Genomic DNA, 27852 nt, shown 5'->3' on the forward strand with positions numbered 1-27852 from the left:
AGGTTCTGGGAGAGAGAGGGAGGGAGGGAGGGAAAGATGGGTGGTAGCTATTGAGTGAAATGTGTGTATTTGTTGAGGTTAAAACGGGCTGTTTTCTCTATTAGAAAAAAAAATGTGTAGGACAAAGTAAATCCAATGTGCAAAAGTAGGAGTTTCTGTCTTCAAATATTTAAGATCTAGGTCCTGAGGCTAAGCAAGAGTAGCTGTCAAGAGGTTGGAAAAGGCAGGGAAGTTTGATATTCTGTGCAGGAAGGGTGCTTGGTAAGTGGGGGCAGATGCCTGAGAGCTTTAACCCCACAGGAGCAGATGAGAGACAGGCTGTATTTTGGGGTAAGGGTAATAATGTTGCCAAGTACCTGCACCTTCAAAATGAGTCACTGACTGGAGGAATTACTTGTGAACATAAACTAAATACTAAAAACCTACCATCCTTCCAGGACAATCAGAATAGAATTCAAAAGAATTTCTGAAAGAGGGAGTGAAGTTTATTATATATGATAGATTTTCAAGTAATTCCATTTTTTTGCCCAAAACTAGAAATGGTCAAAAGAAAGGGCATTTAAATAATAAGGATGGCATAGGGAAATCAGGTAATCAGCAGCCTGAATTCTTGTTTGAGGAAAAAAAAAAATGAATTTTCAACTATGGGATGAATGTTTGGACATGTTAATTGGGCCAAGAGGCAAATTACTCATTCTATTTTTACTGAAGGATATCTATATATAGTTGTATTCATTGGTGGAAGTGACACTTTTAACTTTTCTTTATTTCTTCAAGACTTTTTTTTTTCTTGCTAAGGAGTCAAAGTCATAGCAGTAGACAATAGATATTCCTCCTTTTTGCAACTCCTGGTATAGTGATAACTCTCCAGAATAGTGGGTCTGCTGTAAAATTTTAAACAGATTTTAAGTTGGGGCGGGGGGAAACTTTCTCCTAATGGAAACATTTTTCTTTCTCACTAGAAGCCTGATAAGAGACAGACAAACTCAGCATAAAGAATGAAAAAATGCCCTGGCTTTCCATTCCTGGGCTCATGGGAACGATACCAGACAAATTCTTTGCCTCACCTGTGGAGGATTAAGACCATTCTAACCACTTAACTTGTGAGGAGGTTTTATTTTTAGTAATGTGGAAGTTGCAACCAGCAGTAGAAATTGAAACTGGTACTCTTGTTTATTTTAAAACAGAGTAAGTGGACAAGTGATCTAGTCTGAAGTTTATTTTTGTTTACTTTTTATCCTGCCCATTTCACTCTAGCCTGAAATTGTCTGTTGGAGCAGTGTGATGTTCCGAACATCTCAGTAGAGTACCTTGTAAATATTTATTACTACTCTCAGGTAGCGGTGAGCTGAAATCATCTCTGTCAGTGGGGTTAAAAATGATTTAAACTGCCATTTATCCAACAGCTTTACTGCTAAGAGTTATTTTGCTTTTTTGTTAGGTTTACTTGTGTTTATGGAACAAATTTGAATAGTACCAAGCAGTTTGGAGAATTTGGAACTCCAAAGAAAAGATGCTGAAAGATGTGTGCAAATTCAAACCTCAGGTGCTTGGGTGGTCCTGCCATCATCCGCCCTCTATACCATACTGAGGGCTTCCATGGGAGTGTATCCACAGGTGGGAGGCCACTGGGAAATCTGTGTGTTCTGGGGTAACAGGAGAAAATATGCATGTATCTGTGTGGACCTCAAAGTTTTCATGGCTGTAGAAATGTTTAATTATTATTATTTCCAAAAAATACCAAATTTTTCTACAAATTACTAGGCTTGCCATACCAATCTTTTTTTTTTAGTTCCCAGCCACTTCCTACATTCTCATGCAAAATAAACACATTTTTCATTCTATTATAATAGTAAATTTATCATATAAAGAGCTTTGTTTTATACAGTGAAAACAGTATGTATATTCTCCTTGTTCAGTATATCTAACATCAGTACTAATGAATTGTAATTTTTTGCAAATTTAGATTTCTGGACATTATAAAAGTTATTTTTTACCTGTTGTTTACAATATATTTCTAAGAATTACAGATCTCTATTTACAACAAGCTTTTAAGGAAGCATAACTGTTTAGTGTATTCTCAATACTAGTAATTTTTACACATGACTATATATTGAAGGTTGACAGTTATTTTATCCTTAACCCCATAAAATGAATATTAGTAGTATTATCCCCATTTTACAGTTGGCTAAAATGGGGTAACTTCTCAAAGTCATGTTGTTAATAAATAGGAGAGCCAAAGCTTAAGCCCAAATACTTTACTCCATATCCTTTCCTTTCTTACCAGAGCTATCCTAAAGATGTTTCCTAATAACTCTGCATTGACAAAAGCACTTCCAGGCTCAGTTTCCTTCTTTAGTCTCCTAAATTTTGCATATTTTTCAGGTTGAATCTTCTACTCTACACATTTCTGCAGGACATTCTTTGGATCCCACATTTCTCTCTCCAACTGTCCAACACACCTGCTTGGATGTCCCAGAACCTCCCAAATACTGCATGTCTGAAATTAAATTATCTTTTTTCCCCAAGCATCTTCCTGCTTCTGTATTCCTGTGTTATTATAATATCGCCTAACATGGAAGTTTGGGCACTGTTTTAATTTGTCTGCTTTATCCCTTACCCCACTCTACTTCTCAACCAAACAATCTCTTCAATCCTGTCTTTTTAATCTCTTAATACTTCTTGAATCTCGATATCTCCCTCTCTTTCCCTCTCCCTCTCCTCTTTCTCCCTCTGCCACCATCCTACTTCAGATCATTCATCTGGTTTCTGCATCAGCCCCTTAACACTGGTCTCCCTACTTTCTAGTTTCATTCCCAATCGATTCTTCACACTGCAGCCAAGGAGATCTTGCTAAGGAACAATCTCATCTAGTCTTTGCCTTACTTCAAACCCTTCAAAATAATGCCCCTCACTGTCCTTGGACAAAGGAAAAGTCTAATTTCCTAGCATGGCAAGTTACCTCTTCTCTTTCAACTTTCATCATTTTCCTTTCCTTCAACCTCTTATTATACCATGATTTATGTTCCTGCAGAGCCATAGACAAACCTTCTAAATTTTCATTATGCATTAACATTCATTAAGGACCACCTGAGTAATTATGGCTAATTCCATATGTTACTAATCCAAGTAGAAATAATTTTTCATTTATTTAATATTCTAAACTGTACTTATAAACTATATTTTCATTTACATATCTCATGAGATTAAAAACTTCTATATCAGGAACTATAATACTTATCCCAGTTTTACAAATGAGCGCACTGAATCTGAGAGAAGTCAAGTCAGTTTCCCAAGGTAAACATAGGATATGGAAACTGACTGAAATTTAAGTCTTCTGAATCAAAGCCTATTACCTCTACCATACTATATGCCATACTGCTTCTGCCCTGTCTACTACACAAAGGTAAATGAATTACCTAATATTTAGCCCAACCCATTGAATAGCTGAACTAGATCATTTAAGTTTTTGTTTCTGTTTGGCTTGCCTCTATTTCATCTGCACCATGTGAACATCATAGGTGTGTTTAATAAATACCACTATCAAAATTCTGAAGCCACAAAAGCACACACTGCATCAGTGTTTACTAAAAGTATATTTGAATATAAACAGACTGTTAGGAATGGTTAAGACAGATAATAGAATCATTAAAGGATGGGTGATCATGCCTGATGCTGCATAAGATTAAATATGCTAATCAGAGTTTGGATTTAGAGAACCTAGATAAATCCAAAGTAGAGCAAGAAAAGGTACTCAAATCTTCAGCTTCTTGCTTGTTGAAAATACATACTGCATTTTATCCATGTCTCCTTCAGAACTGAGCAATTTATGAAGGCTTTACCCAGGTGAGCTTATTATACATGCTTTTTTCTTCCTTTTTGAATGCCATATTCTCTATTTTAATCCTTGCTGTTCTAAATTAGTTCCTTGGCAAAGGATAATAGCAAAGGGAATATTATTTGAATGTTATATATGAAGACAATTTAATAACATTTCTTTCCAGTCACAAAATATCCAACAGCTGTTTGTAACTTACTTTGTTACCAAATTGAGAGGATGGATACGTCCAAAGAAAATTCTAAATAATCAATATGTTTGGGCCTCTTTTATTTATGCTAAGAAAGACATCATGTGCACATTCGAATAAGCACCATCCATATCCTAATTTGGTTATTTCAAGTAAATTGTGCATTTGGAAAGCAAGGAAAATGCAACTGACAAGCTAGGCTTCTAAACATAATTGAAATTCATTCTGAATGCAGGAAGGGTCAGTTTCATTTCAAAGCAGTAGACCTTGTTGTGAATTCCTATATTCTGCTTTGTTTCCATTGCAGCATTAAATTTACTAATCACCAAAATGATTTTTTCATCTGGTTAAGTTACTAGAATTTTTTCTTCATTAATTTTATACTTAATTTTGCTTAAATGTTTATATTCAATTGTTTTTATATTAATTAAAACATTTTGATCTGATTTCATGAAAGAAGACATTTAGGATGTTGAAATTTTTTCTATTACAATTGCAATTACTCTGTGATTTAGAACAATTTCATAGGCAAAATATTCTGGCCAATATCTTTTTGTAAATAATCCCAAATCAAACTGCAAAATAGCCTATTTACAATCTTGCTGTTACTTAATCTTTACATCTGGTTATTTCAAACAAATTGTCCATTTGGAAAGCAAGATTTTTTTACTCTTACTATGATTTTTATGGAAATTTATACTTGCTATAAAAGCCTCCTTTCACCATTAAGAATTCAGCCAGCTCTTTTTACCTTCCCCGTGCTCACTCAGAATTTAAATATTAGATAATTTTTAATCTCCTTTTCCTCTCAGATAATTTAAATTTTAGCTCGTTTATCTAATGTTGGATTAAAATGATGTTAAATAAGTATTCCTAAATGATATGTTTGAAAAATAAATTGAAAAATAAACCTTTATTATCTATATTGTTTTAAGATATTATTCCCTTAGTTGCTAGCAATTACCTTTTAATTATATGTAAAGTCATCTAACTTCTTAAAGAAATCTGTACTAATCATGTGATGGAATTACAATTAGGATGCTTATAAGTTAGTCTTGGTATCTTCTCGCCAGGGGAAAAAAGTCATCCCCTGACCAGGTTTTTAAAAAGATCTGTAAAATGACAGCCGGAATTTCACTGTGTTGTTTCAGATCTTCAACCCTTACCAGATGTGATGACCATTTCGTGGTCCCTGATTATTTTTACAAAAAGTAGAATAAAAATTCATAATGTTATCTGATTTGTGAAGATGTACACACACTGCCCAAAATCCACTGATAACTTATTCTGATCCCATGAGACTGTAGAGACCTCGGTGAATTTGAGATGGAATGGGATGTTAGCACTGATTATCCGCCCAATTTAAAACCAGTCATAAAGTGATTAAATTAACCTGGCAGATTAATTCTAAGCATAATTTTCTCATTCCCTCATCATTGGCCAGACTGCAATTTACATACTTTTTTATGACAGTGGGCAAAAATGCAGCACAGTCAATAGCTTCAGCTGTATACAAAGGAGGTCAGCAGGAAATAGTAAGCATAGAACATTTTAAAATAAATGCCTTTTTATTGCTTTCAAAAACATGTTTGGATTAAGCTGCAGAAATGTATTTACTTAAGTGAATAAGTAAGCATAGAAAATGTTTTAAAATGGGGATTCTAAGATTGGAGATTTCTCCTCTAAATCTTTTGATTAAAGCCTCTTTGAAGCCCTTTTATCTTGTTTGCGTTAATAGTCCTATCAAATTATTTTTTCTGAGGTAACACAGTAATTTCAAAGTAATTCAAGTTACTTTGAATTATGAACAAATAATGAGATTTAGCATTGTCCAAAGTGCCCTAAATATTGCTAACAATAATTGGCTCTTAATAATAGATGATAACATTGCCACTAAAATGTTATAAAGGTCATATTTATTATTTTCTTCCAAATGACTTGAAGTAGAATTAACATACAGCCATTTCTTAGGCTAACATAAGCAAAGCACAATCTTGATAGGGATAAGATACATTTTGAGTGTTTATTTTAAATATTTACTTGAGATTTTTCTTAATCTTTAGAATTTAGAAGGGTGGTTATACATCAGTTTTCCTTGATTCTAGACTGGAAAGGAATGAAGATGTCACAGGGGTCCTGCTTTCAGGAATCGGAAACTCTCTGGTGTCAGCAGAATTGATGAGCTCTGCGTCTGGGGAACACCAACACAACTTCATTGAAAGAGTTACAGGGATTTCATGTTTTGGAGGAATTATACACAGAGGTTTCTGTTTGAAGGTATATTCAAATGCTACTTCAAACTGAGGTTTAAGTTTGAGTATTTCAAAATTAGGAGGATGTCATTTAAACCCAGCAAGAGTTGACGATTCAGCACTTATTAAGTCTTCAGAGAAACATAGCTCTTCTGTAACATGGTTATTGAAGTAGTGTGGCTCCACTTCAATAAGCAAAAAAAGAGACAGCATTCCTCTTTAGAAAACTCAAAGGCATTGTTCGTTTAATTAATAGGTAAGGAAAGTCTTGAGCAGAAAAAAAAGTAGTCCCTGAGATGTATTCAATAGGCCTTTTGTGCCTATTCTTTTGCTAACTTTACAAAGCATTTAATCATATATTTAAGTACATGTGTGTGCTTTATTTTTTCTTTCTTCATCTTAATGGAAATACACCTTCATAGTGTAAACTTTTACTATTTGAAATACATGTGTTAAAATGAAGTTATCACTTCTTGTTGTGGACTATAATTAGTCAAAGAGGAATAATGTAAAATGTCACACAGGACTGAGTCAATTTTGAAAATGGGCTTCTCAAGATAGATTTTGAAACTCCCTGTGCTGGTCAAGGTCAACGTAGGGGAAAACCATAATTACAGAAATCTCAGACCTAGCAATTCAAAAAATATATAGAGTAGCTAGGGTTCTAATTGTAATTGGATAGGGTGATTTCTCTTCATACAGTGATATTTAATTCATGCATCATTCTGCATGAGGGATTAGCTAAACTTCCAGTCTAATAGTCATTCTAAAGCCAGAGAGGAAATGAAGCAAAGCAAAATACAGTTCTTCAGGGATTTCTAGTCTAATAATGTCATGATAGCACGTAGAGTATGACTGCATCTTTAAAATCTTCTAAAGCAAGGGACACACACCACTGCTGGAATGCACAATGGTTTGGAGTGGTGCAAGATGAGATACTTCCTTTTTATTAGTTTTGTTTTAATATGTGTTAGATATAACCCAGGATTTACACCTATATTATTGCCTAACTTGAAGCTAAAGTAAAATAAAAAATTAAAAAAAAAAACTGTTAAGCAAATAACAGCATAGCTGTTTTATGGATGTTGTAGAACTCGTGAAGGTAGTATGCAAATGACTGAAGCTGGGAAACAATAGATAATGTATTAATTCATCCAACAAATATTTATTAAATGCTATGTTTCCTCCACACATATGCAATAGGAGCATATCAAAGTATACGATAGACAAGGTCTTAGCCCTTGTGGATCCTACATTTTGGGTCATACCGCTAGTGGTTCCACAGAAGACTGGAATAACCTAAGGCTGTATACACTGAGGTGTTTTGTGTATATTTGCTGGACCCAGTAATAAAGTTCCTCTGAAGCTCAGGTGGCTCAAGTCAAGTTAACTGTGGAGCAGCCAGGGGTCTGTTTCAATCCCAGGCTAAAGAACATACCCTACAGATGCTATAGCACTAAGGAAATGAGCTGATGGATCCTCCATCATAAATAAAAAGATAAAACTCTAAATACCTCATTCATCCTGCCAAGTGCCCTCCTTACGAACACTTTCACTACACTGTAATTCTCCATGTACTTTCCAATTGTTTCAGCCCTTACAGACAGTTATACCCAAACTGTAGGAACCCTCTGCCGCTGAGAAGCTGAATGTGAACACAGGAGAGCAAGCAATCAAAAAGACAACATGAGTTGTCTTCTTACTCCTGGCTTGCTAATCTGACTTGCTAGATTTTTATCACAAGTTCCAGTTCGTACAAGATGAAAAAAGAATGTTGGTGAGCTGACACATAAGATTGATTTAGAACACAATTTAGGTAGAGCCTCTTCACACTGGGCTGAGAAAAAAATAAAAAGCAATCTATCACTGAGTTTTCTTCCTAGAAGCTTGTTGATACAGAGAGAGTCTTAAGCCAAAACAATAAAACAAAAATTCCAAGCCTTAGTGTGTGCAGTTGAGAAAGAAGAGAAATGAGATAGAATAAAGTGAAACAATAGCAAGTTTCCTCAGAGCTGCCCTAACCTAAAATCTTAAGGCTTTCAAAGAATTTTTGAATGAAGTTCCATTCTACCTATTCAATTGCATCTGCTTCAGTGGGATTTCTAATCAAAACCACTTGGTGTGTGTATAAGGGGATGGGAGCGTGGGCGCTCATTAAAATTGCATACACCTGAATCACCAATGAGTCCAAATCTCTAAAGTGAGGGTCAAAATCTACATTTTTAGCAAATTGTTCAGTGATTCTTAACCACATTCAAATTTGAGAATTCCTGTGCTAAACAGTAAACTCCTTGAAATTTACATTATATTTACATTTTTATATCAAGTTCAGCTCGGAACTACTTTAAGTCCATAGTGCAGAATGCCAAATTCAAAGGCTATCTCTGTTGTAAGTACACTGGATTTTCCCAGTTTTAATTTTATCATTCCATAATAAAGTGAAAGAGGAAAGGGGCTGTTCATGAAGCATGTCAGGAAGAGCCTCCGTGTTTAACAGAGTAAAGCAATGAAAATCTTTGAAAAATCTTAAGAAAATTATTCACTTTCAGAATCTTACCATGGTGGAGAGAGAAAGTGAAGCGGCATCTCAGGACCATGTTTCTTGGGTAATTTGCTACATCTCTCCCACTTTTCTGCAATAAGAAATGGGGGATTTGGGCCGGGCGCGGTGTCTCAAGCCTGTAATCCCAGCACTTTGGGAGGCGGAGACGGGTGAATCACGAGGCTAACACGGTGAAACCCCGTCTCTACTAAAAAATACAAAAAAATACTAGCCGGGCGAGGTGGCGGGCTGTAGTCCCAGCTACTCGGGAGGCTGAGGAGGAGAATGGCGCAAACCCGGGAGGCGGAGCTTGCAGTGAGCTGAGATCCGGCCACTGCACTCCAGCCTGGGTGACAGAGCGAGACTCCGTCTCAAAAAAAAAAAAAAAAAAAAAAAGAAATGGGGGATTTGGATAGATGGTGCCACACATGTCGACAGTCAAACAAAGAACAGACATTTTGGAACTGTTAAGAGATTTTTCTGGTATTACTGAATGTATCACACAGTATTAGATACTAAGCTCATTTTTCTTTTCACTAATATCAATTTTTTCTTTCCCAATTCTTTAAACTTTAGAAATAGTAAATTTCACACTACACAATCCTCTTTTCTATCTGCATTTCATTTCCTCAAAGACTCTGACTTAATGTTTGTAGGATCAGGCCAGGTGCATTGGCTCGTGCCTGTAATCCCAGCACGTTGAGAGGCCAAGGAGGGCGGATCACTTGAGGTCAGGAGTTCGAGACCAGTCTGGTCAACATGGTGAAACCCTGTCTCTACTAAAACTACAAAAATTAGCCGGGCGTGATGGCGGACGCCTGTAATACCAGCTACTCTGGAGGCTGAGGCAGGAGGATCGCTTGAACCTGGGAGGCAGAGGTTGCAGTGAGTCGAGATCAGGCCACTGCACTCCAGCCTGGGAGACAGAGCTCTGTCTTAAAAATAAAATAATAATAATAATAATAATAATAATAATAAGAAGAAGAAAGAAAAGTTTGTAGGGTGGGCTTCTTATCTCTCCAAGGATTATCTTTATCCATTAAGTTACATTTGATCAGTTGTGAGTCAAATAGAGTGATGGCATTCCAACAAAGGTTATAGTTAAGTTAGTTAGTTTAGTATTGAAGTTTTTGATACCTATTCTTCTAATCTCAAGACCTTAAGCAATTTATGCTCCAGTGATCACCAAGGGCCTTTTCTATAGATGGACTTAAATGCTCCCTGTGTGCCTCAACAACCTGCCCATCATATGCTTGGGGAAAGTAAATTTGGTTTCATCACATATGAGATTTGAATGTTTCCATTAAAAATTTAATGAATTCAAACATTCATCCACACAAATGCATATAAATACAGATATAAATGCATTTACTCATCAGTGTTTTTCAGCACAGAGAAGGAGGTAAAAATATAACGAACAACTTGCAATAGGCACCGAAACAGCCTTCAGTGATCTTAACTAAGGCGTCTTACTTTCAAGACACTGGCAAACTATTCACTAAGAATTACTGATCAGGTCCCAGGTTTGTAAACAAGAAGCTGAGAGCAAATCTGAAGTGATATATGGGCATTATTGAAACAACTGTTTTCCTATATAACTCTTCTTATGCTCTTACGAATTTTTTTTAAGGACAAATACAGTTTAAATCTCATGCCATTTAAAATCAGAAATGACAGTAATGGGTAAGTTTATATATTTTAAACATACTTTTCAAAGTAAATGGAAATTTTAAATGTTCTCCAAATATTTTTACACTTGAACTTTTCAGAACCTGTTTTGTGTGTATGAATTTCCTTAAAAATATAGTACAGAGAGCATAGACATTATGCTAAAATTGGGAAAATGAAGTAATAAAAACAAATAATAAAGAAATAATAAAAACACTAAGAATTCTTTCAGATTCTACAGAAAACTAAAGCCAGTGGGAATTACAAAGAGTACTAGATGCTACCCTGGAAGTTAAGCGTTTAACCTTCTGAATTTCATATTTAGTCTCCTTCTAGAATTTTCATAGCAATCATTATATCATTGTCTACCCCTTTGTGAATCTTTCTCTTTTTATTGGTAATAGTACATTTCCTTTGACTGTTTCAAGGAAAATATTCCAACTTAGCAATTGAAATTTTAGGTAATTTTTAGGTAATTTATCAGAAAAATGACACCAGTAAAACTTTATAATATCTTCCCCCCCAAAAAATCTTTATCATCCAATAATTTTCTGAGTGTAACAGTATTACTGTGTAATTCTGCAGTAAAAAGATATTGTTAGTATTTCCAGTTTACATTTTTCCCCTTTCTTCTTGTAAATTATAGTAATGAGTCAAAGTGCAGATGGAAAAAAGACCTGTAAAATCCAATATAAAGACATCAGATATGATAGGATTCAGCTGATATATAATAGCAATCATAGTAACTTTCCTGAGCTTTATTGCCAATTTTGTACAGAAAAAAATAAACACTAAAAATATAAACCCAAGAAATTTGTAGTAAAATGGATTCCTTAATGTATACCCAAAGGTTTAGTAGTGATATATTTTACTTGTGAATAAAATGGTATTTTATGTATATGTGTAAAAAAAAAAAAGGTGCTTAGAATTTTTCAAAGTGAAATGAGAGGCCATTAGAGAGTTTTAAGCAGGGGGTGAGATAACATGATTTGATTTATGCTTTTAAAAAATCAATCTGGCTGCTATATAATCAAAGGATATGAATATAGAAATAAGAGAAACAGCTAGGAAGTTATTACACTAGTCCAGATTTTTAAAAATATATCTGGTGGCTTGGATTGGGGTGGTAACGATGGAGTAGAAAACAGACAGACATATTTGGGATAAGATGTTTAGAAACAGAGTAGGGCAAACTTGCTGATGCATTGGATGAGGAAGGTTAAAGAGAAGGGTCAAGGACAATATCTGGGTGTTTGACTTAAGCTAGATGGATGGTGATGCTGTTGACCGAGATTGGAAAGATTTGGGGAAGAAAAGAAATGAAGGCAGATGACATTAAGAGCTCAGTTGGGGACCTTATGAGTTTGGGATTCCAATTAGACATATGAATAGACACATCAATTTGGCAGTTGGAATTTAAGCTTAGACTTCTGGGCTTAAGAAATTATGAATTTTAGGAGTAAAATTATGAATTTTAGAATCACCTAGGTATATTATTTTGAAGCTCTCAAACAAGATTTCCTAGGGAAAGAGTTGACGAAAAAGTGAAGGGAACCCTGAAGATGTCAAAGATTCGAGACTGAGCAAGGGAAGATCCAGCAAAAGCATCTACGAAGGAGTGCCCAGTAGAGCAGGATAAGGATCAGAAGAGTGTGACACCATGGAGTTAAAAGAAAAAAAGCGATGCAAGAGGAACAGAGTGATCAGTTGTGTCAAATTCTGCTGAGAGTGTGCCTAAGATGACACAGAATTGACTCTTGGCTTTGACAATACAGATGTCACTGGTGATGTGGGTAAGAGCACCCTCAGTGGAGTGGTAGGGATAAGTGATAGGGTAGTTCCTGGAGTGGGCCTGAGAAAAGCTGTGAGGAGAGAAAGTGGACTCAGAAAATACAGACAAATCCATGAAGATGTGTTGCTGTAAAGGTGAACAGTGACATGCAATAATAGATGGAGTGATGCAGAGAAAGACAGAAATGGATATTGCAGGAGAGGAGAGGATAAATTGCAGGAAAATGGTTCAGGTCCACTTACTTTTTCCACAAAATAAAAGAGATTTCATAGACTATGATATAAATTCAACGAAGTCAGTTTGTATTAATTAACAATTAATTAGTATTGGAAGGTAGAAACAGCTTCAGTCAGCTTCTGTTTCCTATGAGGAATGTGTCAAGCCCATCACTGAGAGTGTGGGAAGAGGAGGACAGATAGGAGGCTGGAGAAGAGACAGTGTAAAATAGTTGTTTTAGAGATAGAAAATATGTAAATGCTATGAAATCATTGTAGGAAAGCTTTAAAATTATTTTGGTGTCTCCCTGTGAAATTAAAATGACAAATTCTAAACCATATGTGAGGAAGTTCAACAATATTCTACAAAATAGTCAATGACTATTTTGAAATTTTTTGAAAAATCAAATATCAAATTATTTAATAGCCAAAACTTTCTTCAGTGTCCCTACATTGCTTATGTTCTAAGCATTTTATTGTATCTTTATATAGGCCTTTCTAAAATAGAGAGACTGGAGAGAGCATAACATGGTCAACCATATTGAAGGAAGAGGGTCATACAGGACAAGAGAGGGTATCGAAACAGAAGCCTGGGATTTTAAAGAATACCTTCTCCCACTCCTCATTTTGCTTAGGATCAATTTAGGAAATGCAGCTATAGCTATGCCATGTTTAACAGGCAAAAAGGAAGAAATGTTTGCTGCCATTCAATTAAAATAGAATAGATAGTACCCCTACAGCCAATGATTCCAGACACTGCCGTCAGCTGATTTGGGTGCCTCTTATGCAAGTACAGAGCAAGAGAGATAACTAGTAGGAAAAAATACGAGCAACTTATTTCTTTTAAAACAGAATTTTAACTATCAACAAATTCAATACATTGTAAAAGGAAAGTATGTTTAAAAATACAAGAAGACACTTTATTGAAACCATAGTTAGGTACAGATTGGAGCTGTCTATCTAATTTATTTATTTATGCATATGTATTATGTACCTATTATGTGTCTGGCACTGTGCTAGATACTAGGTTCATATGAAAGAGTACATTCAATTTTCTGGAACAAAGTTGTGCTTTCTCAATGCTAAAGTGAAAACGGACTACAAAATATGTTCTTTATGGTCAGAAGTAATCCAGGTGTATTAGCCTGTTTTCACACTGCTATGAAGACACTCCCCGAGACTGGGTAATTTATAAACAAAAGAGGTTTAATTGACTCACAGTTCCACGTGGTTGGGGAGGCTTGAGGAAAGTTACAATCATGGCACAAGGGGACGTCTTACATAGCAGCAGGTGAGAGAGATTGTATGAAGAAGGAACTTCCAAATGCTTACAAAACCATCAGATCTCAGGAGAACTCACTCACTATCATGAGAACAGCATGGGGAAAACTGCCCCCCTGCCATGATCCAATCACCTACCACCAGGTCTCTCCTTTAGCACCTGGGGATTACAATTCAATATGAGATTTGGGTGGGGACACAAAGCCTATCCATATCTCCAGGGCATCTATACCACATGTGTCTGCTCAAAGAGACAGCTTACCTAATTAGTGGTTTGCCACCATTAGTGAGATTCAGGAAGCATGGATGGTCTGGGTCCCAGTTTTTCACATACAGACTGAGAGCTTTGAATGAGATAATCTTGAAAACTTCTAGACATTCTAGTGCAAAAAGAATGTATGGTTTGGTCAGCTTCACTGAAGACCTCACCTGCAGCTCTGATACGATGGTAAGTCTCCCAAAGCCAGCCACTGCTCAGCTCTAATTATGGGTATATTCTAATTGTTATGTATATATACTATAACAGAGGTTAAGAATAGCAAGTATCATTTCACTGGAACTATTAATAATGTTTTCAGTTGTGTTTCTTCAAGATAACTTTGCAAGTTAAATTTTGTTAGCATTTCTATCTTAAAGGTAAAGGAAACTCAGCCTCACAGATACGACACAACCTGCTGAGTAAGAAGCAGAGCCACAGTACAGACCCAGATCTTCTGGGTCAAAGTCCAGCGCTCTCAACTAAACCCAGTGCAGCCGGCTACATTTTTCTGTTTAAACTATGTGAAACCATTGAGAAAAATCACTAACCTAGTCATGTGCTTTTTAAAAAAGTATTTATTTATTTGGCCCTGTAATTGTAAAAATTTATAAGGTACAATTTGATATTTCAGTACATAGCTATGGTGTGTAATAATCTAATCAATGTAGTTTGTCCATTACATCATGCATTTATCATTTTTTGTGTAGTGAGAACATTCAAAAGCCTCTCTTATAGCTGTTTTGCAATATGCAATGTTTTACTGTTAACCACAGTCTTCCTAGTGTGCAACAGAACACCAGAATTCATTGGTCCAATCTAACTGGGACTTTAACCTGTTGACCAACCACTCCCCACCTTCCTACCCCTTTCTCCCCCTCAATCTCTGTTAACCACTGTTCTACTCTCTGCTCCTATTATGTCAACCTTTTTTTGAGATTCCACATATGAATGAGATCACATGGTATTTGTCTTCCTGTGTCTGGTTCATTTCATTTAACATGATGTCCTCCAGGTTCATCCATGTAGTCACTAACAGCAGGATTCCATTTTTTATGGCTGAATAATATTTCATTCTGTATATATACCACATTTTCTCTCTCCACTTGTTAGACAGTTTGGTTGATTCCATATCTTGACTTGTGATAGCTATACAATAAATATGGGAGTGCAGATATTTGAAATACTGATTTCATTTCCTTTGGATATATATTCACGAGTGGAATTACTGGATCCTATGGTAGTTTTTTTTTTAATTTTTTGAGGAATCTCCATACATTTTTCTATAGTAGCTATACCTAGTCAGGTGCTTTTGAAGCATTTTTAAATTAGAAATCCCAATTATGTGTAAGACAGGGATAAAAAAACAAAGATATTAAATTGTGCATTTGTAATTCTCTACCCTACCCAATCCCCACATTGACCTTCTAAGAAGAATGGATTACTGCTCACCTCATAAGCCACAGAGATGTAGTTCTGCTTATTGCAGGAGAATGTAGACAGGTTAATTGAAAGATGCCAAAAGAATATCAATTGCTCTATATAAAAAAGGTAGCCTAAGGAAAAAGAATTTTCAGAAAATTAAGAGATTTGGAGAGGCTATGGAATAAAAAGGATTTTAAATCAATAGATATTATGATTTGGAGGATTTTGAGGAGAGAGGTGAGTTATGAAGAATTTTAATAAATTTTTGCCAAAACTGGCCACAAAGCAGCCTCATTTTACATAAAACAAATAAGAGTCAAGCTTTTTGACTGAGGTGTCCAAAGATATAGCCTGGGCTGACCAAACACACTTAAAGCAAACTGCTTCCATGGGAAACTATTTCCTTTTCATCTTTGCAGATAGATTAATTCTTTTAAAGTAAAGCAATTGGAATCAGGCTTAGCGCTGAGCACAGGCAGGTGCCTGCTTGAGGTGGTAATTGGGAAGTTAGGAGATGGCCTTCCCGCTGATGCCTTCTCCAACACTTTCTATGAGTTAAGACATCATCAACAGAGAATATAATCCTTTCTTTCACAGTTAAGGTAAAGAATTTAGTCTTCTACAATGAATTACCACCTCTACCAATATGTGTACTCAATCATAATATTTAAATATGGTTATATATGACAGTATAATGAAGGCAAACCATCTCCCTACCCCACTTAATTTTTAGCAGGGCTACAAATTTCATAATATTGGATTTAGGCTAAGTTTACAAAAAATTGGGTGTTTCTATTAATATCGGAAACAGCGAAACATAAAAATAATTAAACAATATGCATCAACTTGCATCCTAAATGTCTACAAATAGGAATTTATGTGTATATGTTTTACATATCTATATGTTTGGATATATTCATTTATATACACATGTACATATATATATATATAACAATGCACTAAATAATTGAGATGTAACTAAACAAAAAAGGTAAATGTAATTACAACAGTAAAATATATTTAAAGGAAAAGAATATAGGGATACCACAGAAAGATACCCATGCTATCAAGTTGGCAAGTGAGTTAGTTACTCAGTAATTTGATTAAACCTAAATTCTGATGGGAAAATAATTTCAAATTTATTTGATATTTTCAAAGGGCGGTGAAAACTGAAGACCCACAGCTCCCCAAAATGACGAGGAAAAGAAGAAAAGCCTGTAAAAAATGGGAAATCTTGAATACCACAGTATATAAGTCTAATTCAATGATTTTCTAAGTACGTATAAAATGAACTGCTTAGTTTATGTACTTTCTTCTTTATCACAGGACTGTCTATAAAACTAGGAAGATAAAAACATACAAAATGCTTTTGAAACTTGGCCTATAGTTATTATTTATATACTTCTGCATTATTAATGATATGTATTATAACTAATAAAAATCTAAATAAAAATATTTATCCAGATATAGATTATTAGGACCTATTATTCTTAGAATCTGTTATCAATGCATTATTACATAACTTTCTCTGCCCTATATCCCTTTTTGCAGAAATTAAAATGTAGTCAATTAAAAGGGTCTATAAAATATAAAATTATAAAATTGAAAGGGGGTATAAACATAATGGCTCCTGGCATGAAGATGTTATTTTAAGAAGAAAGAATAAAGTCCCGTTCTGGAAGGCAGTCCACCAATCTATAAACTGTTATTGTGTCCATGGTCTATTGTAAATGGCCTTTAGAGAGATAGGTCTCCATGTCTTTTCTCTTATGACCTCCACATTACAGATCTCAGATTGTGACCAAGCCCACTGGAAACTATTTCAGTACCTGCCAAGAGAGAAGACCTTCCTTCAGGCTAGAAGAGAGGCAAATGGGAATGGTTAGACTCCTCAAGTGATCTTAGTATGCTCGATGCTGTTCTTTTTCCTGTTGAAGAGAATTTTTTTCTCTATATAAGTATTTATATAATTATAAACATTTTATGTAAAAATTTATAAGTACAAATAAAAATCATGTTTAAATTAAAAACATTTAAAATAAAGGTATAAATAATCCATTCCAATTTTAAACTTATTTAAAATGTCCTTTTTGATACCTTGTTCATCAATTTTTATGATATAAGTATTCACTTGTTGCCCATTCTTCTTTCTTAACAAATAATCTCAGATGTAGTTTAAAATAGAATTTGAGATATTTTTGTCCACTGTTTTTCACAAAAGCTCTGGTTCCTCATGTTCAGGTTCACAAGCTTCTCATAAGAATATATTTTAATATTATAAAACAGAGGAGTGCAGGTTGCAAGCTGGGAGTTCTTGGGCAAAATCTGGTCCCTAAGTATGCTGGCCTCCACCTATAGAGGGTCATTAAAAAAAAAATTGAACTAATCCTTAGAAATTAAGAGATTTTACAGTATAGAAAAAAATCCAGATTCTAGTTCTCTTCTGGAAAAAAATGAGAGGATCCGGTAACACTAGGACACCTTTTCACATGGCTGGAGCTGACTAGCAGAGAATATGTACACCCAGCCTGCTTCATCTGTTTATGTTACCTGTTTAAATGCCACAGACTTTGAGTTTGTGAACCTATTCTATAAAAAGCCCAGGGCAAAGGATACTACTGGACATGTTTGAAAGTCTGTCTAAAAGCATACTTATGTTTCTTCCATTCTTTTTACCCACATCTTCATTTGTTGTACCATCTCAAATTATATTGAGCTTGACTTAGCCTGTAGTATAATGTCATGTTCAAATACCTTATCATAGCAAGCTGTTCTTTATCAAGAGTTGCACTTAAAATTTAGTTGCATAGGTTTCTTGCGAAATTTTCATTTCACCCACTTTTGGAAGTTGCTGTTTTAGAGCAAAGCTTAATTAAATTCTTACTTTGTAAAACTACCAGGTGATATTTCTACACTCTAAGAGAATTGGTTGATTTCAAATGATATATTTATTATAAATGAACTTTTGTGAAGAACATTTTGACATGCTATAAATGAATGAAAACCAATACCCAAAATACTTACAAAGGATTTGCATTGCATTTTATTCTGGAAATTGGAACATCTGTTCTCTAAGTGGACACGTAAACCTTTTTAATTTTTATTTTTTTGCTTCCTCTTTAGGTGTATCTCAGCCTGCTGGCTGAACATGCCAAGAAAATATAAAAGCTCTTGAAAAGGAAGTCAAAGGAGACACCTTGGAGCCTGTGTTTCATCAGCCTGGGGCATTAGGGAAATCTAAGGAAAATGGAGATGAGGGTATGTCTGCTTCTTTGAATGAAAAGCAGAATTCTTCTTTTCTCCCTAAAGATAAGAAACAGCATCCATCTGACAGCAAAATAGGTAGGAAGAAGGGAAATGATGATCCTTCTTTGGCTGTCTCTCATCAACTGGAAAAAGTCTTACCTATGATTATATTTAATGACTATGGAGAATCATTATCAGAAAACATTACATTACAGAATCTCCCAGGCACAGTAGAAGCCTTTAAGCCAGCAAAAGGCAAATTTATTACGGAAGTGAAACTTGGGGCTTTCAATGTGCAAATAGAAATCAAGAAAAACTTTTTCTGTAAACCAGGAATACAGTTCCCAACAAAAAAGACACATCCAAAATGTTGACAGCATTTCTCTCTCAGACCCATTCAGCGATGCTACAGTTCTAGGAGCTGCTTTCCTAAACATAAGAACATATTGGTGGAAGAACTAAAACCTGAGGTGCCATCTAAACATGAAGGAGAAATCGCCAGAACTGAGAGCCCATTGCTGAAAGTAACCATTGAAAGAAAAGAAATTAAAGTCAACTACATGAGTAAGACACAGAATATACTAATTAATATAACTCATCCTAAAAGAAAGGAAAACAGTAAATACAGAAACATGTCCTCCAATCGCACTACTAAAGAACCTCTCACGTCTCCATCACAGTCTGGTATTAGGCACCCTGAAATGTGGCAGCTTGAAAACAAGCATCAGAGTTGAGATTGTTTGTGTGTCTCTCCTTCTGGCATGTGTGGTGTCCAGAAGGAGAATAATTTTGATACAGTGGTGATTTCTCTAACCTCAGCTCTGGAGAGAAAGAAAAATAAGCCTGACACACTATCTACAGTCTTAGATGATTGTGAGGTAGAATCTGCTATCTCTCAGCAGAAGGTCTTTAAAATTAGTCAGAACACCCCCAGAAAGAAACATTTCTCTGAGTCTAAGACTCTTCTCAAAAAAATTCTTCCTACTTCACATAATACACAAAAGACCACAAGTTTAAGTAATGCAGATTTAAGTAAAATGCCTTTTGAGGACTCTAAAGATGTGGAAAAAGAGAGAAAAATCAACTTTGATATCCCAGGAAATATCACATCAGACTCACACATACAGCAAAGCACAGAAGGAATAAATTGTTTGCCAAATACCGTTACTGACATCTTTCCAGTTCAAGATGGCAAAGACTTCAACTTTAGTTCTTCATCTTCTGTGAGCATGCAGCTCATAGAAGCAAAGGCAGCCAACGTCTACTGCAAAGGAAGCAAGACTCCACCTGCAGAATGCTGTGAGAACTCAAATTCTGTATCTTTCCCTTCTAGTCAAACTTCTCTGTAGTCTTGCACCTCATTCAGTGCACCTCACTGGGCCACCAGACATTCAAAAACCTAAGGAAAACCCAGAGAGTACATTTTCTTTTAATCATTGTGCTGACTGTGTGATAGATTCTGAGAAGGAGCAGATTAATGTGACTGACAGAGACTTTAACAAAGCTATTTTACATAGTGACTCTCATGCAAAAGCACAGCAACTACTGGAAAGGAAGATTATGCCATGTCTTAATCTCGGGCCTGCCTCTGGCAGCAGCCTAGCAGCTAAGAGTCTGCTCAATGGTGTTAGCCACAGCACTGTGGAATGGAACCAGAGTCGCAGCAAGTCATCCAGATAGCAGCCCTGAGCAAAACAAAAGCTCTAGTTATGACCTTCATAACTGATGAGTTAGAGCAAAAATTAGTTAAGATAAAGAAACTACAATTTTTTTTCTAATTGTCCCATGGGAATGAAAAACCCTGAAGAGTGACCCAGCTCTCTGGAAAATGTTGAAAAAGACAAAAGTCAGATATTACCAGTGGTGAAGAATTTGTGCTACAGAGATTTTGAAGACCTTTCAAATGAAAATGATGACAAAGTCTGTTTTCAAATGCATTTTTCAGCAAACAGTGCTGAGTCCAACTGTGCAGTGTGTGCTTCAGATAATCTGTTTCTTATTGAGAAAACACTGACCAGTGATGTCGACCTACATGGTAACCAAGATAAAGAAAACCTTGGACTAACCAGTTTTAAACAGGAGCCAGCATAGTGCTAAAGGATTGCATCAATGGGGCCAAATTCTAAAGAAGATAAGAACAAAAATGACTCAAAGGAAAATTACTGTCACCAAATACACATGTTGATGCCGCCTCAGAAGCAAGCTTTGAAAGGTATGGTGGTCTATACAGAATCATTAACTTTCATTATTTTTACATATTTTAGCTTTGGAAAGTCTTAAGATGAGGGCTTTTTTAAAATTGCTTGGGATGTTTTCTTTATTGCTAAAGATATATATTTTAGAGTTAGATGAACACAGGCAAGCATATATCAGTCTGTTTCTTTACATTATCACCCACTCCACCCATAAATAGTGCATCTCCAAGCCTGCAGTTTAATGTAAAAAAAAAAAAAAATCAATTTCTCTTTAAAAGGTTGATATATTGCCAAATCAATTTTATAGGAAATGTTAGCCTTTGCCATTATTAAATAATCCACCATTTCTTTCCCTCTTGCAAGCCAAGCATGTTCAGAAGAATAGGAAGAATATGTTTGTAATAAAATATATTTTTAAACCTTGCTGTGGTGTTACAGAGGCATTGTATGTATGTCTTGGGAGGCCATGTGGAATAGTAATTAAAACAAAGGACAAAAAACAGAAACGACCATGCCTAATCCTCACTGAGCCACCATGGGGCCTCTGACCTCCAGCAGACCTCTGACCTCCCGTGTGCATTACTTGGACCAAACTATTGATAGAACCCAGAAGCTCTCCAGACCTCAAGAAGGGCTAAGATGGAAGTTCGTTCCTAAGTACATAATTCTGCCTGTCTGCTTTCAATCTTGAATCAGCACTATATCATTTTGGTCACTTCATAGAAGGCCCTTGTTTTTTCACATGAGTCCAAATTATTTTATATTTAATGTTTGCATTATTCCATATTGTAAATTAAAATACATTTTGAATGAGTAAAAACTCCTTCCAAACTGCTGGTAATAATCCTGATTGCTTCAGAAATTATATTTGGAATGATGAAACTTAAAGGAGAAGGTATATTTTCTTTGTAGTTCTGTCTGTAGATTTTTGAATGAAATTAGTAAAATTTGGAAGTAGAAATAAAATACAAAAAGCATCATCAATTACGTAACTGTTAGAATAAAATGTGAAATTTGCTTTGTAGAGAGTAAGTGCCCTAGAACAGTATGAAAACTCTATGGTCATCTGCTTGATATGAACACCCTAAAGCAAGGACCATTAGTCATGGGGACTGCTTCCTGGTGCCAATATCCAGAAATCAGGATCAATGACATTAATCCCAACACTGGCTTCAGTCTATAGTTATTTGGAACTGCAAGGGAACCTGTAGTAAGAACAATTGTGCCTCCCAAAGGAAACACATGCTCACCTGGATGAATATATCTCCCAAGTTGACTCTCCTTCTCCCAGAGGCATGTTCCTCCCTCTCCTGCCTCTCCCAGTGAGAAACATTTCTTATGAAAATCAATAATTCAAGTCAGAATTCTCTCAAAGCTGATATTACACATAGATTTTGAAACTGCCCCATTTGGTAAACAATTCCAGCTACTGGTTCCCTGTGTTACTGATTCATCAAAAGGCTGTTCCTACAACTCTCTCCCTTTACCCTTCTCCTTGATCACTCTTCCAGCCATATTGACTTACTTCCTGGAATCTTCCAGCCCAGATCCACATCAGGCCCTCTGCATGGACTGCTCCTACTACTTGGACCAGTCTTCCCCTGTATGTCTACATAGTTCATTCTCATCTCCTCATCTCCTTTAGATTTTTGCTCACACAGCATGTTCTCAGGAAGGTCTTCTCAGACCACTCCATTTAAAATTGCAATCTGAACCATCTTCATTACAGCCCAGGCAAACACTATCCTTTTTCCATTTATACATAGCACTTTTTGCCTTCTAATCTGCTATATGTTTTACTGGTTTATTTTGGTTTTGTTCTGTCTTCTTTCACTAAGATATAAGTTCCAGGAGGGCATGGATTTTTCCTGTTTTGGTCATTGCGATATTCATAAAATTAGATAGTACCTGTCCTGTAGTATAGGTGCTCCAATATTTATTGAATAAAAAATCAAATGCAGAGAAGTCACATCAGGTTTCTTTGAACAGTTCACATACCAAAACAAATAACAACAACAACAACAACAAAAACAAAAAAAAAAAACAGGAAAATAGTTTAACAGTTATAATATTCATATATATACCCAAATATTTGAATCTATAAATGTTTGCATAGATTGAACTCTCCCAGAACTATGGATATCTTTAAACTTTATTCAACATTATTGTCTTTATACTACTGGCATCTCAGGCTAAACCTGGGTAATTTTTTCAGGGAGTATATTGCTTTGAGAAACTGGGACACTTTTGGGCTGTTTTACCAGAAAATTATAAAATTGATATAGGCATAAACTTATGCTTACATTTTGAAAAGGGGTCCTCTAACCCCTTAACATCTATGCATGTGCCTCAGATTCAGAGTCCCTGACACGAGTGTTCACGTAATATTTGTGTAGTTTCTTCCACCGTGTGTGTGTGTTTAGAAATCAATTAGATTAGAAGTCACAATGTGAACTGTCTACAGGGGCCAGGCAGGTGATGTAAATGAGTAAAGCAGGCTGTATGTGAGCAAGTCTGGAGTGTTGGTGAACTAGCGTGTCCTTAGGGAAGGAAAACGCAGGTCCAGTACAGACAGGCCTTCTGACTTTTCCAAATAGCAGGAGACCTGCACTCTTTAAGGTATGAGTCTGCAGATCATGAGATTTGGGAGACATAGTACAAAGTAAACAATCTGTGACCTCTGAACTAGATAAACAAGAGAAGGTGGGTGTGGTATGGGAGTGTGGCTGGAAGTAACAGCCATCGTGTTATAAAGGAAAGATACCAGTCAAACATTTAATAACTAAACACTGAGTTCTTCCTCTACCAGGTAAGGGCTATACGTTGTTGGGTAAAAAAGTAGTTGCTCAAGCTTCATTTATTCAGCTGTTAATGGAGTGAATATATCTTTAAGAGCTCTGCCAAAGAACCAGAAATTCTATATCATAAAAAAATGTAATGAGGAAACCAAAAGTAGGCTAGCCTGAGAAAATTACAATGAGAAGGATTAGATATTTTACATGGCATAGAAATAGCCATAAACAGCCCTTTGTATGTAATGTAACACAAAACTTACATACAATGTGTAAAATGTTTTATTTCTCCTAAAGTAGGAGTGATTCTAAGAGTCACATCAAGGGACAAAGGTATAGAGGACTGCAAATCTGAGAAAGTTTGTGGTCCCATGCTCTGCACCAAACACTGGGAATAAAAAGATGAATAAAAAATTATTTCATTTCTCATAGCAGAATACAACTGTTGGGATAGTTTCCAGCAAACTGACTTCTGGTGAAATTAGGAGCTTTCAACACCCGTGCTCACATCAACATATCTCAGCACACGCACATTCCAAGATCCCTGTTTCAGTGGCAATGCCTTTTCTCCATCAGGGCTCCTCCCAGATCTGCTGCTTTTTCGTGGTCTTCCCATTCACTTCCTAGGCCCTGCCCTGGCTTTCGAGGTGGTAGCTTTCCACTTTCACACTCAGGTTTGGTATCTCAGTCCATTTGCGCTGTTGTAGCAACATACCAGAGACTGAGTAATTTATAAAGAACATAAATTTGTTTTTCACAGTTCTAGAGGCTGAGAAGTCGAAGGTCAAGGTGCCGGTGTTAAGTGTCTGGTGAGGTATTAAGTGTCTTGCTGCTACCAAGATGGCTCCCTGTTGCTGCATCCTCACGTGGCAGACACAGAAGGGCAAAAAGCCCTAACTAGTTAATTCTAGCCCTTCTAAAGAATACTAAGCCAATTCATGAGGGCAGAACCCTAAAGACTTAATCACCTCTAAAGGCCCCACCTCTTAATAATATCACATTGAATCTTAGGTTGCAACATACAAATTTTGGGGGGACACATATATTCAAACCATAGCAATTGGTAAAACATTTGTGTTTTTTAGTGGATTAATATATTGTTGCTACAAAGTGATAGTGTGTATTTTAACAGAGTCCCTCAAGAGATTTGAATGTCTTCATTTCAGTACAAATTGCCTGACTCCTTGAAAGGCTTGATAAATATCTACTGGGTATTCATGGAATAAGGGGGAGGCTCACATGTGAAGGAAGATTACTGAGATGTAGATTCAATGCATCACATAAAAACTTTCTATCATATTGTAGTATACAAGGATTAGACTGACTCAATAGGGAATAAATTTGAGTCTGGGGTGTGTTCAAGCTTATACTGAATGATTACTTGGTAAAAATCACCTTCTATATTCTTTGCAAACCTAAGAGTTCACAAACACCAAACAGGACAGTGGAAATGATACTTTGTAGTTGGTGGGCATTTCAGTGGTTTTCAGATCACATTTTAACACACACTGTATCCTTTCCCCTACTTTGAAAAGATCAAAAGTATATGAAAAGATCCTGGAGGAAAAGTCTTCCCACCATATCCCAGGGCCATACTATCACACATAGTTTCCTAGGTCCATACGATTTCTTTTGTACTCCACACTTTCAAAAAAGAATTGCTATTACATGTAAAATATTTGATATCAGAAAATTATCTTCCTGATGAATGCCTTCATAGTTAACCTAGACTGTCAATCTCAAAAAATAGGGGAAGTAGAACAAGCATTGGAGAAATGGCCGGAGATCAGTTCTGTATTAGTTTTAAAAGTTCCACCACTCTGTCACATTCCAGCGAGCAAAAGTCATCTTGCTCATTGTGGCCACTCCAATAAACATTAGAAATTAGTATGTAGAAAATGAACACTGAATATTATAGAACGAATGTTGTTTTCCTGTCACCCTCATAAGAGTAGGAGTCTACCGTAAAGTAATGGAAAATGAATTAGGCAATGATTCTTCCTCCTCACCTGTTTAACCTCAACAAGTGAATTGTATCTTATTTTATTTTTTTAGAAACAGGGTCTCACTGTGTCACACAGGCTGGAGTACACTGGTGTGATCATAGCTCACTGTAGCTTCAAACTCCTGGGCTCAAGCGATTCTCCCACCTCAGCCTCTCAAGTAGCTCAACAACACGTGCATGCCACCACACCCAGCTAATTTTAAAATTTATGGATAAGTCTTGCTGTGTTGCCCAGGCTGTTCTCCAACCTCTGGCTTCAAGCAATCCTCCCTCCTCAGCCTCCCAAAGTGCTGGGATTACAGGTGTGAGCCACCTTGCCAGGCCTCTGACAAGTGAATTTTAACTTGTTACATAAATGGATATTAATGATTATATATATATTAATAAATACACTTATTTCTTCATAGATATATCCCATTTGTTAAATAGTTCTGAAAATAAATTTTGATATTGATAAATTCTATTTTAATTTGCAAAAATCCAATTGTAAGTTCTCGTTTGCTGCTGGGAATAGAATAAAAGTAAAGGTCAAGAGCTGGCCTCTTTTAAAATGTGTATTTCCTGCTTTTCATACAGTATCAAAAGGTAACAGCAAATAAAATCTTAACTTTAACCCATTACATTACTTTCCAGGAATTATATGTTTTCCTGTTTTTGTTTTTGTTTTTTTTACTTTTTCAGTTACTTTTTTAAAGTTTGATTGTACTGCAGTAGTTTAGGGTTTCTTTCTTCTAATACAGTTTCGTGATGTCATGGTTTGTGATGACAGAAAGCAGCAGTATGGAACTATATAAAGTATTTCAAGCTGTTATTGATTCAAATATAAAATTAACAAAGCCTTCATGCATTTTGGCATTTTTTTACTTTTCTTCATTTTTAGCCAGCATATGCAGCAAAAGTATTATGAAATTTGTATACTCCTGATTAATAAAAAGTCAAACCATAAGTACTTGAGTTTAATAGAAAACTCAATATCATAGATTATAATTACACATGGTATTCAGGTAATAACAATTTATTTCTTTACTGAGAGTTTAGGGGACATACTTAACAATTTACTTGCATTTCTCCACACTAACTAATATAGTATCAAGCTAATACCCTAGGAATACCTGTTGAATTGAATCCACTGAGGCAATGCTTGGTGATCACCCTCCCCACATTTTTCTCCAATAAGTCTATTTTTTTTAATGATACATGACTCTTTTTGTTAAGTAATACAAGTTTGACAGTAAACCGTAAAAAAGTTGAATGAAATTATCTAGTCCTAGTCTACTGTAATTATATGTTTCAATGACTGGACTATATGATATTTATGTCTTGATTTACCTATCTTGAAAATGTTGTCTCACTTTCATATTTAATGTGGTTTAATCTAGATTGGTATTTGGAAATAAAGAGTATCTGAAAGTTACCCAGGAATTGGTCCAAAGAGGTGGAAGAGCTAGTGATGGTTCCCAGGAAGAACCAATTAACCAGTGGGCCGGAAGGAGGGAGCAATACAAAGAAGGCAAAAGACCCAGTTCAGCAGTGGGGAGCTCATTTGCCAGCAACATCACAGAAGAATCCAGTGAGTAGACAGCTTCTTTTCCAAAACCTGCATAGCAAATACGACTTACTGAAACGTAACCAGTCTCCCGTCCCTTTATCTCCAGAACATAAACTCTTGCTTGAACATGGCAATATAGTGATTATAAACTTTTATATAAAACATATTTTTGGAATCATTGACTATTATCCGCTAAGGAATTTCAACTTGGTAAATTCCTTTCTTGAAAACACACGACTGCCTGCTAAGGGCTGCTTTTCTCTTGATACTAAAAAAACTAGCTATAGGGTCCTTTATTGAATTAAATTTGTATCCTATTTCTAGAAATTTGAGCTGGTTTACAAAAATATGTATAATGTAAAAGAATAAGATAAATGTGTTTAATTATAAGCAACATTTTTTCTTCTAATTTTAAAATTTCTTAAATGAGGGAGTCTGTTTCAATGGATGTGTTCTTGATAATGTTTCTCTTTCTATTGAGAGTCTAAATCTCAGTCCCACAGTCAGTGGCAACTGAAAGTGAAAGATAGCTTGCCAATTGGAAATCCAACTGAAGGGAAAACATGGGTTAAAGAAATAGAATGGGGATTTGTACAGTTAGCACAT

At 35.7% G+C, this 27852-nt stretch overlaps 1 long non-coding RNA gene across 2 annotated transcripts in view; it reads left to right on the forward strand.

The window, feature by feature from the left end:
* Window positions 1–42: 42 nt before the first annotated feature.
* Window positions 43–27852, forward strand: part of LOC105471076 (uncharacterized) — a 74241-nt gene continuing 46431 nt past the window's right edge. For both annotated transcript variants that reach the window (XR_011624832.1, XR_011624833.1), the window contains exons 1-4: window positions 43–6305; window positions 16618–16735; window positions 18583–20917; window positions 27077–27267. This is a non-coding gene — a long non-coding RNA (uncharacterized lncRNA). The remainder of the gene's footprint in view (window positions 6306–16617; window positions 16736–18582; window positions 20918–27076; window positions 27268–27852) is intronic.

This window comes from Macaca nemestrina, chromosome 6, assembly GCF_043159975.1.
Source record: "Macaca nemestrina isolate mMacNem1 chromosome 6, mMacNem.hap1, whole genome shotgun sequence".
Taxonomy (NCBI): domain Eukaryota; kingdom Metazoa; phylum Chordata; class Mammalia; order Primates; family Cercopithecidae; genus Macaca; species Macaca nemestrina.